The sequence below is a fragment of the Papio anubis genome, chromosome 16, assembly GCF_008728515.1.
Source record: "Papio anubis isolate 15944 chromosome 16, Panubis1.0, whole genome shotgun sequence".
Taxonomy (NCBI): Eukaryota; Metazoa; Chordata; class Mammalia; order Primates; family Cercopithecidae; genus Papio; species Papio anubis.
In genome coordinates, this window is record NC_044991.1 from 18,720,490 (window position 1) to 18,732,929 (window position 12,440).

Below are 12,440 nucleotides of genomic sequence, written 5' to 3' on the forward strand. Positions count from 1 at the left end.
CTCAATTTAAAAAAGAAAGAAAGAAAGAAAGAAAGAAAATATTTAAAACTGCCTAACAGCAAAAGCAAGGAACATCAGTCACAGATGGATGGCAAATAGTTTTTCTCTCAAGTGTTAACTTCACCTAATTGGTAGTAGCTAACTAGAACATTGTGATAAGTAGGATTCTGGGGCAGAGTATTGGATCAGCGGAAAGAAGGCCATTAATGACTACGACATCATTCTCAGGTTTAAAAGGGAGGAGTAACAATATACCCTAGAGAAGGTTATATTGCTATAGAGCTCTATGTAGCTCTAACTTCGAGTCTCTGCTTTCCTCAGTTATAAAATGAGTATAATTATGCCTTCTAGGCCTACCTCACAATAAGAACACAGATCTGAAGAATTTTGAAATGTTTAAGAATATATAAGTGTGAAGCCTGAGTGCAGTGGCTCACACATATAATCCCAACACTTTGGGACTCCAGGGTGGGAGGATCATTAAGCTAGGAGTTCAAGACCAGCCTGAGCAACATAGCAAGACCCCATCTCTACAAAAAAAAAAAAAAAAAAATAGTGAGGCATAGTAGCATACACCTGTAGTCCCAGCTACTCGGGAGGCTGAGGTGAGAGGATTGTTTGAGCCTAGGAGTTCAAGGTTGCAGTGAGCTATGATCATGCCACTGTACTCCAGCCTGGGCAACAGAGTGAGATAGATACTGTTTCACAAGGAAAAAAAAAAAAAGATACTACATTGTATATCATGTGTATTTACTACAATAGAAAATAATTTTTAAGTACTTGAATAGCTTCAGTGGAATATACAGTCTGCAGTTTTCCACAGTCCCCACCATTCCACATTGTATTCCACTCAATACACTCTCGTATGGAGGTAGCCTGGACTTGAAGGACATGCCATGAAGGAGTGAATCAGGTAAGTTGGGTAGGAGATGGAGTTGAGGGAGTGTTCCAGGTGAACAAATGCCCAGGACACGAAAAGACCATGATGTGTCTGAGGAACTGGAAGGTTCAGGTAGCCAGAGTGTGGAGGTAGGCCATAGCATCTAACTCCTTTATGTGGTACATGGAGAAACTGATGCCCAGAGAGAAAAGACTTGTTCAAGCCACACAACTGGCAAGTGACAGGCTCCGGACTAAACCCCAATTCTCCTGCCTCTCCAATGACCAGCTTACCTAAAAGGCCTACTAATTCCTAATGAAGTCCCAGGGAGTGTCCAGGACCAGACCCATTCATACCAGCTGCCCACAGGGATTCACACCAACCAGGCAAGAGGCCCTGCTCCCAGGAATTGCTCCACAGTGTCCTCTGCTACTTCCTTGAGTGTGAGTCAATGCTGAATTTACAAGTTGGCAGGTTTCAGGGGCTGGGATAAGGATCTGCCCTACTTCTACTTTCCTAGGGTGCATGATGACAGGAAAATACCTCTCCCAGCCACATGAGGATGCCTAGAATTTCACCATTCTTCCTTTCTTCCTCTGTCCTGTGCTTCAGTGCAAAATACCCTTGGAAGAAATAACCCTGTCATCTTAGTCTGAGTGTAGCCTGAAATCTGGAAAGCCAGAACCGGAAAGAAACCTAAAGATTAGCCAAGCAAATCCTCTTCTGTTATTCATGGAGAGTATAATCCCTGAGAGAAGAATTTATGATTATCCAGTGACAAAGCCAGGGTGAAACCCTGGTATCCTGATTCCAGTCCAGGGTTCCTTCTACTGTTCCACTCATTAGGTCCTGTCCTAAGAATGTTTTCTTGGAGAAACAGAGGAGGGAAAGAAAAGAGGGCATCACAGAGGTGGGGAAAGGCATTAGAAAAAAAAAAAAAAAAAGCAGAAGGAAACTTGGCTTGACTTTATAATTTTTCGAGTCTGGTTTAGTTCTTTCTTTGAGTCAACATGTATTTATTGAGATGTAGCTGCACTGGACCAATCTGGTTCAACTTTTTTTTTCCCAATCTGGTTCAACTTTTATGTAACAAAGTTGTGAGTTGTTTTTCAGTTGCCATGGACCCTCAGATCACATAACCTGAGCATGTCCAGATGAACGAAGTGTGCAACTATAGGGGGAATCTAATTGCTCAGACCCAAGAGCAGGGACTGAATTGAGAAGCAGACACTGGCTGGGCACAGTCGTTCATGCCTGAACTTTGGGAGGCCCAGGCAAGAGGATCACTTGAGCCCAAGAGTTTGAGACCATCCTGGATAACACAGTGAGACACCCTTCTCTACAATTTTTTTTGTTTTAATTTGCTGGGTGTGGTGGCCTGCACCTGTAGTCCTCACTACTTGGGAGACTGAGGTAGGAGGATCACTCAAGCCTAGGAGTTCAAGGTTATGAAGAGCTATGATCACGTTATTGCACTCCAGCCTGGGTGACAGAGTGAAACCCTGTCTCTAAAAAAATAAAAATAAATAAAAGTGGACACCACATAGCAGGGATCCAGGACCCAATCAGATGGAGCTCTGGTATCACCCCAGAGCAGGATCCGGTCAGATAATGCCTCTCAGGATCACCTCATTGCAAGATCCAATCATATTACACCTCATTACATGCTACTACATGGATAAAACTTGAAAATATTCAACATTATATGAGGCACCCAGAACACGCAAATTCACAGAGACAGAAAATAGGCTAGTGGTTACCAGGAGCTGGGGGAAGGGGAAGTAATGGGAAGTTGAATTGTTTAATGGATACAGAGTTTCATTTGGGATGATTTAAAAGTTCTGGAAATAGTAATGATGGTTGTACAACCTCATGAAAGTACTTAACACCACTCAAAGGATCTGAATAGACATTTCTCAATAGAAGACACACATATTCGGGAGGCTGAGGTGGGAGGATGGTGTGAGCCCAGGAGTTCAACACCAGCGTGGTCAACATAGCAAGACCCTGTATTTAAAAAAAAAAAAAAAAAGGAAAAAGGAAAAAAGAAGCCATACAAATGACCAACAGAGGTGAAAAAATGCTCAATATTCAACAGTACTAATCACCAGTAAAATACAAATTAAAACCACAATGAGATATCATCTCACCCCAGTTAAAATGGCTATTATCAAAAGGACAAAAAAATAACAGATGCTGGTCAGGATGCAAAGAAAGGGAAAAGCTAGTGGGAATGGAAATTAGTATTGCCCCCGTGGAAAACAGTGTGGAGGTTCCTCAAAAAACTAAAAATAGATCTACCATCCCATTACTGGGTATATACCTAAAGGATTATAAATCATGCTGCAATAAAGACACACGCACACGTATGTTTACTGCGGCACTATTCACAATAGCAAAGACTTGGAACCAACCCAGATGTCCATCAGTGATAGACTGGATTAAGAAAATGTGGCACATATACACCATGGAATACTATGCAACCATAAAAAAGGATGAGTTCATGTCCTTTGTAGGGACATGGATGAAGCTGGAAACCATCATTCTGAGCAAACTATTGCAAGGACAGAAAACCAAACACTGCATGTTCTCATTCATAGGTGGGAACTGAACAATGGGAACACTTGGACACAGGGTGGGGAACATCACACACTGGGGCCTGTCGTGGGGTGGGGGCAGGGGGGAGGGATAGCATTAGGAGATATACCTAATGTAAATGATGAATTAATGGATGCAGCACACCAACGTGGCACACGTATACATATGGAACAAACCTGCACATTGTGTACATGTACCCTAGAACTTAAAGTATAATAAAAAAAATCGATCTACTATATGATCCAACAATCCCACTGCTTGGTATATACCCAAAAGAAAGGAAATTGTGCATTAAAGACATATCTGCACATCCATGTTTCTTGCAGCAGTACTCACAAAAGGTAAGATATGGAAGGAACCTAAGTGCCCATCAACTGATAAATGAGAAAAGAGAATGTAGTATATATACACAATGAAATACTATTCAGCCACAAAAAAGAATAAAGTCCTGTCATTTGCACCAACCTAGATGGAACAGGAGGCCATTATGTTAAATGAAAAAAGCCAGGCACAGAAGACAAATACATGTTCTCCCTCATATGCAGGAGCTAAGAAAAGGTATCTCATGGAAGTGGAGACTAGAATGGTAGATACCAGAGGCCAGAAAGGGTAACAGGGGGAATAAAGAGAGGTTGACTAATGGGTACAGACAATTAAATGGAAGGAATAATTTCTAGTGTTCAATAGCACAATAGGGTGAGTATAGTTAACCATAACATCATATTTTGCAAAATAGAAGATTTGAAATGTTTCTAACACAAAGAAACAATAAATGTTTGAGGTGAGGCTGCACACAGTGGCTTATGCCTGTAATTCCAGCATTTTGGGAGGCCAAGACCGGCAGATGGCTTGAGCCCAGAACTTCAAGACCAGCCTGGGCAACATGGCAAAACCCCATCCCTACAAAAAATACAAAAAATTAGCCACGGGTGGGTGCGGTGGCTCATGGCTCATGCCTAATGAGGCATTTCGGGAGGACGAGGTGGGCAGATCACTTGAGGTCAAGAGTTCAAGACCAGCCTGGCCAACATGGTGAAACCCCATCTCTAGTAAAAATACAAAAATTAGCCAGAAATCGCTTGAACCCAGGAGCCAGAGGTTGCAGTGAGCCGAGATCATGCCACTGCACTCCAGCCTGGGCAACAGACCAGGACTCAGTCTCAAAAAAAAAAAAAAAAAATTAGCCAATCGTGGTGGTGAGCATCTGTAGTTCCAAGAGCTTGGGAGGCTGAGGTGGGAGAATCACCTGAGCCTGGGAGGTTGAGGCTGCAATGAGCCGTGATCATGCCACTGCATTCTAGCCCCTGGGTGTTGGAGTAAGACTCTGTATCAAAAAAAAAAAAAAAAAAAAAAAAATTGAGGTGATGAATATACTAATTACTCCAAATTGATCATTTCAGATTGTATGCCTGTATCAAAATATCACATGAACACTTTAATATGTATCTTTTTTTTGAGATGGAGTCTCCCCCTGTTGCCCAGGCTGGAGTGCAGTGGCACAATCTCAGCTCACTGCAAGCTCTGCCTCCCAGGTTCATGCCATTCTCCTGCCTCAGCCTCCCAAGTAGCTGGGACTACAGGCGCCTGCCACCACACCTGGCTAATTTTTTTGTATTTTTAGGAGATACAGGGTTTCAGCATGTTAGCCAGGATGGTCTCGATATCCTGACCTCGTGATCTGCCCGCCTCGGGCTCCCAAAGTGCTGGGATCACAGGCATAATCCCACCTCACCTGGCTTAAATATGTATAATTATCATGTATCAATGAAAATAATTTTTTAAAAGAAAGTACTTCATGCCACTGAGTTTACTTAAAAAATGGTTTACTAGGTAAATTTAATATTGTGTATATTTTGCTATAATTTTTTTTTTAAATAGCTAGCTTCTCCTTCTAAATTGAGGATGATGGCGGGGGAAGATGTCTCATGCTGCTATTCATTAAAAATTAAATTCACACCAGGTGCAGTGGCTCATGCCTGTAATCCCAGCACTTTGGGAGGCCTAGGCAGGCAGATCACTTGAGGTCAGGAGTTCAAGACCAGCCTGGCCAACATAGTGAAACTTCATCTCTACTAAAAATACAAAAAATTAGCCGGGCATGGTGGTGTGCACCTGTAATCCCAGCTACTCTGGAGGAGGAATCACTTGAACCCAGGAGGCAGAGGTTGCAGTGAGCTGAGATGGTACCACTGCACTCCAGCCTGGGTGACGGAGTGTGACTCTCACTCAAAAAATAAGAGTAAAAGTAAAAATAAATTTATTTCTTCTCTCTAGGCCTGACATAGAAATTGACAAAGGCGGTTTGCTTGACCAAACTTTTTTTTTTTTTTTTGAGATGGAGTTTCACTCTTTTTGCCCAGGCTGGAGTCCAATGGTACGATCTCGGCTCACTGCAGCCTCCGCCTCCCAGGTTCAAGTGATTCTCCTGCCTCAGCCTCCCAAGCAGCTGGGATTAAAGGCATGCACCACCACGCCGGGCTAATTTTGTATTTTTAGTAGAGACGAGGTTTCTCCATGTTGGTCAGGCTGCTCTCGAACTCCTGACCTCAGGTGATCCACCTGCCTCAGCTTCCCAAAGTGCTGGGATTACAGGCATGAACCACCGTGCCCGACTTTGACCAAACTTTAATCAGGCTCCTGAACCTTCTCCTAGGTCGATATATGTGTACTTCCTCATAAAATACAGTTTTAGCAAAGAACCCTACTAAGTCAAGTTTTGCAAGAACACCCCCACCCTTGATATCTGATCACCCTCAATATCTGATCAGGTTCCTCATCCTCTACCATCCGTCAGGTAATGACTGATCACCCTGGCCTGTCTTCAGCAGGAATCCTGTTAGGTCAGTTTAGCCAGAATCCCTCTTCCCCCAATAACTCCTCTTAGTAATTTTCCATTCACTGGCCCCCCACCCTGCCCCTTGGCCACTAATTCCCACTTGTTCATGCTATATTCAGAGTTAAACACAATTTATCTCCCTCCCACTACAATATCCCATTTTTTGTTTGTTTGTTTGTTTGTTTTTTTGGTTTTTTTTTTTGAGACAGAGTCTCGCTGTGTCACCCAGGCTGGAGTGCAGTGGCGCGATCTCGGCTCACTGCAAGCTCCGCCTCCCGGGTTTACGCCATTCTCCTGCCTCAGCCTCCCGAGTAGCTGGGACTACAGGCGCCCGCCACCACGCCCGGCTAGTTTTTTGTATTTTTAATAGAGACGGGGTTTCACCATGTTAGCCAGGATGGTCTCGATCTCCTGACCTTGTGATCCACCCGCCTCGGCCTCCCAAAGTGCTGGGATTACAGGCTTGAGCCACCGCGCCCGGCTTATCCCATTGTTTTTATACCTATCATGATGGTCTTGAAAAAAGTCTTCGTTACAGTGCTTTAACCAGTGTCATTGGATTTTTTTTCTTAAAAAACACAAATGGTTAAGATCCTAGTGGTTAAGAACAAAGGTTTTGTAGTCAGAACACAGCTGCACATCAAAGTTTGCTTCTGTGAATTGCCAGTTATGTGACCTTGGCAAGCTATATCAAAAAGATTGATGTGTCAGGAGGTAGGGGCAAAGGGAAGGGACAAATACCTAATGCATGTGGGGCTTAAAACCTAGATGACGGGTTGATAGCTGCAGAAAACCACCATGGCACATGTATACCTATGTAATAAACCTGCACGTTCAGCACATGTATCCCAGAACTTAAAGTAAAATTAAAAAACAAAAAACAAAAAAGACTGATGTGCCTATAATCCCTTGGGGTACTGGGACTTTACCACGGCCTCAGTCTTCCTGCAAGAAACAATTGGAGTGCTAATATCTGATTCATGGGGTTGTTATGAAGACTAGGTGAGACAGTATATGTAAAGTGCTTAGTACAGTTTTGAGCATTTAGTGAGCACGCAATGAACAGAAACTCATATTCTTTTTTTTTTTTTTTTTTTTTTGATAGAGTCTCCCTTTGTTGCCCACGCTGGAGTGCAGTGGAGTGATCTCGGCTCACTGCAACCTCCACCTCCCAGGTTCTAAGCGAGTCTCCTCCCTCAGCCTTCAGAGTAGCTGGGATTACAGGCACACACCACTACGCCCAGCTAATTTTGTATTTTTAGCAGAGACAGGGTTTCGCCATGTTGGCCAGGCTGGTCTCAAACTCATGACCTCAGATGATCCACCCACCTCGGCCTCCCAAAGTGCTGGGATTATAGGCATGAGCCACCGTGCCCGGCCAAAAACTAATATTCTTAATTTTTTGCTTAATCTCTGTCCCTCCAAACTTAAGAGTCATCTGAGGATTTGGTGGGTTTGGGGTTTGGTTTTGGATTTTGGTTTTGTCTTGTGGGTGTGTGGTTGTATTAGGGTTTTTTTGTTTGTTTTTGCTATGTATGCACAATTGGGTAGATAAGAACCCTGGCACATGTAGCAAGTTCTCTGCAAGGTTATTTGTGTTCTAGGGAATATGTAGACCTATGTAGATACATGCTCCATGGCAGGCACGTGTTTGCACATGGGCAGCTGAGCAGGTGTGTGCACGTGTATCTATGGATATATATAAAACACTGTTTCCTTAGAAGACTTTGTCACCAATGAACTAATTCAAAAGTCATTTTCTCTTACTTATCATGGTATCAGCAGAGGTTCGTGAGTAGGAAGATAATTAAAGAGTAATTGGTCAAAGGGGAAGATTGCGTTTTAATTGAAGTCTCTTATCCTACCCAAAGGTTCTAGATATTGGAGAGAAATGTGATGACTGGTCATAAAAATTCTGGTCTGTAGGTTGGTGTGGATCACCAGGTTGTGCATTTCACAAGGCATCCCGGGTCCACTGCCAGTCTTCCCAGTCAGAGGTAGGAAGACTGATCTCAGGGTGCACCTCATCTTGAGACAGCCTTTGTGCTGCTGATACCCTTTCTGGAGAGGATCTCTGCCGGATTAGGGAAGCTAAGGCTCTAGGAGGCAGGACCTCTGAGTTCTGGCAGGCCTCTGCAGCCGATTCACTTTACCACACCAGGACTCCAAGGTCACATCTGCAGATGAGAGCAGTGTAATGGTTAGGAGCACAGGCATTAAAGTCAGACAAACCCGGGCTTAACTTCCAGTACCTCTACTTCTCAACTGGTAAATGTGTGATTCCGTGACTTCCTCTTTCTGAGTGTAAAACATGGATTTTTTTAAAATTCCTATCTCAACAGGTTATTGTGAGAATTTAAAAAATTGCATTGAAAGTCCCTTGCATATTATCTGGCATAAGGTAGTATTTAATTAATAATAATGGCTAACACTTATTGAACATGCCATGAGAGGTCTCATTTGGTCCTTAAAACAACCCAGAGTGGTAGATACCATTATTATCCCCATTTTACAGATGAAGAAACTGAGGCACTGGTCTCAGTTAACACAGCTAGTAAGAGGGGAATTTGAGTTCAGGCACTCTGACTCTTACACTATCTCCCAGGCTGGAGTGATCAGAGCCCACTGCAGCCTCAAACTTCTGGGCTCAAGTGATCCCTCTGCCTCAGCCTCCCAAGTAGCTGGGACTATAGGTGAATGCTACTACACCTGGCTAATTTTCTTAATTTTTTGGTAGAGATGGGGTCTCACTGTGTTGCCCAGGCTGGACTCGAACCCCTGGTCTCAAGTGGTCCTCCAGCCTCAGCCTCCCAAAGTGCTAGGATTATAGGCATGAGCCACCACACCTAGCCAGATCCCTCTAATGTTAATGTGCATCCTTTCCCCCTGCTTCACTCCCAGACTTTAGCCGCCAATCACTTATTCATTCAACAGATATGCATTGAGCTCCTGGCACATAGTAGATGGCCTTGAGGATAGAGCACCAAATAAAATAAAGTCTCTGTCCTTACACTGCTGAGAGCTAAACAGTGAGGCCGGGTGCAGTGGCTCACACCTGTAATCCCAGCACTTTGGGAAGCCGAGGTGGGTGGATCACCTAAGATCAGGAATTCTAGACCAGCCTGGCCAACATGATGAAACCCCGCCTCTACTAAAAATACAAAAATTGGCCAGGTGCAGTGGCTCATGCCTTTAATCCCGGCACGTTGGGAGGCCGAGGCGAGTGTATCACAAGGTCAGAAGTCCAAGATCAGCCTGGCCAACATGGTGAAACCCTGTCTCTATTAAAAATACAAAAATTAGCCAGGAGTGATGGAGCGCACCTGGAATCCCAGCTACTGGGGAGGCTGAGGCAGGAGAATCGCTTGAACCCAGGAGGTGGAGGTTGCAGTGAGCTGAGATCACATCACTGCACTCCAGCCTGGGCGACAAAGCAAGATTCTGAAATAAATAAATAAATATATAAACAAAAATTAGCTGGATGTGGTGGCAGGTACCTATAATCCCAGCTACTTGGGAGGCTGAGATGGGAGAATCTCTTGAACCTGGGAGGCGGACGCTGAAGTGAGCCGAGATGGTGCCACTGCACTCCAGCCTGGGTGACAGAGCAAGACTCCATCTCCAAAAAAAATTACAAAAAAAAAAAAAAGAATGAAAGGAGCCAGCCATGTGGAAAACCAGAGGAAGAGTCATATCAGAGGCCCTAAGGTGGAATAAACTTGGCTGGAATGATCTAAGAAGGGAGAGAAGGGCAGTGTGGCTGGAGCAATGAGTAGGAGGAGATGCCTGCGATGAGCCCTGTCCCTCTCTGGAGCTCCAGACTTACAGTTCACAAGCTGACTGAAGACACCTCCCTGGGTGGTGCCCAGACCCCTTGAATGTCGTATGTCCAAAACAAGACATTACTCTCTCCACCCAAACCTTCTTCCTCCTCTTCCCTGGCCGGCCACTGCACAACCAAACACGCAGTCGCCCAAGCTAAAGACCTTAAACATCTTGAATTTGTCCTCTCCTCTCTACCACCATGACCCCTGCCTTGGTTCAGACCTCGTCATCAGTCACTTGAGCCATAGGACTGACCCCCTAACTGCCCTCCCTGCCTCTAGACTCCTCAGGCCAGACACAGCTTCTCAAAACAGACATGTGAACATGTAACTCCCCCAGTGTAAAAACCCTCACGGTTCCTTTTTGGCTCGGGATGAAGTCTAACCTCCTTGGCCTGGCATATAACATCCTTCCTTGTTCTGAAACCATATTTTCAGCCTCATCTCCCACTAGTAGTCCACATGTCTTGGAGCACCAAACATACCCAGTTACTCTTCATACCTGCCAGGAACAGCACAAGCTGTTCTTTCTTAGAATTCCTCTTCTTCTTAGAATTCCTCTTCTTCTTAGAATTCCTCTTCTTCTTAGAATTCCTCTCTTGGCCCTCTGTCCCCATAGAACTACGATTCAACCTTTAAGATGCATTCCAACCAGGGCAACAAAGCAAGACCCTGTCTCTACAAAAAAATGTTAAAATTAGCTTGGCACAGTGGCATATGCCTGTAGTCCCAGCTACTTGGGAGGCTGAAGCAAGAGGATCACTTGAACCCAGGAGTTTGAGGCTGCAGTGAGCTATGATCACGCCACTGTACCCCAGCCTGGATGACAAAGTGAGACTCCATCTCTTAAAAAATAATAATAATACAGCTCATCTCTTCATTAAATCCTTTTCTGACACCCCCAGGCAGAACTACCCACCCTACCATCCTAGTTCCCATAGCACATTATGTTTATCACATAATGTTAAAAGAACTTAGGCACATTACAGTGTTAAAGAGTTTATTTTAGCAGACGGTGATTCATGAATCAGGCAGCACCAGACCACAAGCATCTCCCACTGCACTGGGAGATAGGGGTGAGAAACTTTCATAAGGTGTTTGTGGAAGAAAGACAAAGAAAACATATTTGATTGGTTAGAGCAAAAAGTCCCTATTTAGAAGTTAGTTAGAAGTTTCTGATTGATGAATTCTCTAATTATGTTTTACTGTTTACATTGGGACTTAATATGCTGGAGCCATGTCAGCCTAGTGGCTTCCCAATTAAAAATTTTGTCTGGGTGCAGTGGCTCACACTTGTAACGCCAGCATTTTGGGAGGCCAAGGTGGGCAGATTGACTGAGCCTAAGAGTTTAAGGCCAGCCTGGGCAACATGGCAAAAGCCCATCTCTTAAAAAAATACAAGAATCAGTCAGATGTGGTAGCATGGCCCTATAGTCCCAGCTACTAGGGAAGCTAAGGTGGGAGGATCACTCAACCCCAGGAGGTCAAGGCTGCAGTGAACCATGATTACATCACTGCACTCCATCCCAGGTAACAGAGTGACACCTTGCCTCAAAAAAAAAAAAATTAACAGTAGCCATAACACTCATCAAATGTGTTTCTCAGGTTGGATACAGTGGCTCATGCCTGTAATCTGAGTACTCTGGGAGGCCAAGACAGGTGGATCACTTAAGCCCAGGAGTTCAAGACCAGCCTGGGAAACACAGGGAGACCCTGTCTCTTCAAGGAAAAAAAAAAAGTATTGCTGATTATCTGGTTATATGTCTCTCACCACCAGACTGAGCTAAGAAGAGCCAAGACCCTGTCCTGTAGAGCACAATGCCTACTACACAAGAGATGTTCAATAAGTGTTTATTGAATGAATGAGTAAAATATCGATAAAGTGAGCATAGAAAAAAATCAATGAGCCCGAAAGGATCAAGTTCCCAGCCTTGGTTTCACTAGCACAAATTGAGGGCCTACAGACAGAACGGAGGCCGAGAATGAACCAAAAACTAACCTGGTCTTGTCACCTGTGAATCACAGATTATCAGAGCTCACCAAAGACCAAGGAGATACTAAGACCTTGAGACAAGTTGTTTGTCCAAGTCCCCAGTCAGGTGTCAGCAGAGCAGTCAAAGCCAAGACTCCTGCCTCCTCATCCTAGAAACTTTCATCCAGGCCAGCTTCTATCCCGAGTTCAAAGACAAGAGAAGCACAGTTATCTTGTACACAGGAGCTCCAAGAAGGTACCCCTTAGCTCAAGGTGCCAAAAGCATAGTCAAGCTCTGTTATGCGTTTGTGTCTTATCCCTCAAAAAAAT

The 12,440-nt window shown here is 44.2% G+C and overlaps 1 long non-coding RNA gene across 1 annotated transcript; it reads right to left on the bottom strand.

Moving 5' to 3' along the window:
• Nucleotides 1-8,136: 8,136 nt before the first annotated feature.
• LOC103888314 lies at nt 8,137-10,878 on the bottom strand. Its single transcript, XR_002515366.2, has 2 exons — nt 10,624-10,878; nt 8,137-8,491 (listed from the first exon to the last, which is right to left on the bottom strand). It is a non-coding gene; the product is annotated as an uncharacterized LOC103888314 (long non-coding RNA).
• Between the last annotated feature and the right edge of the window lie 1,562 nt (nt 10,879-12,440).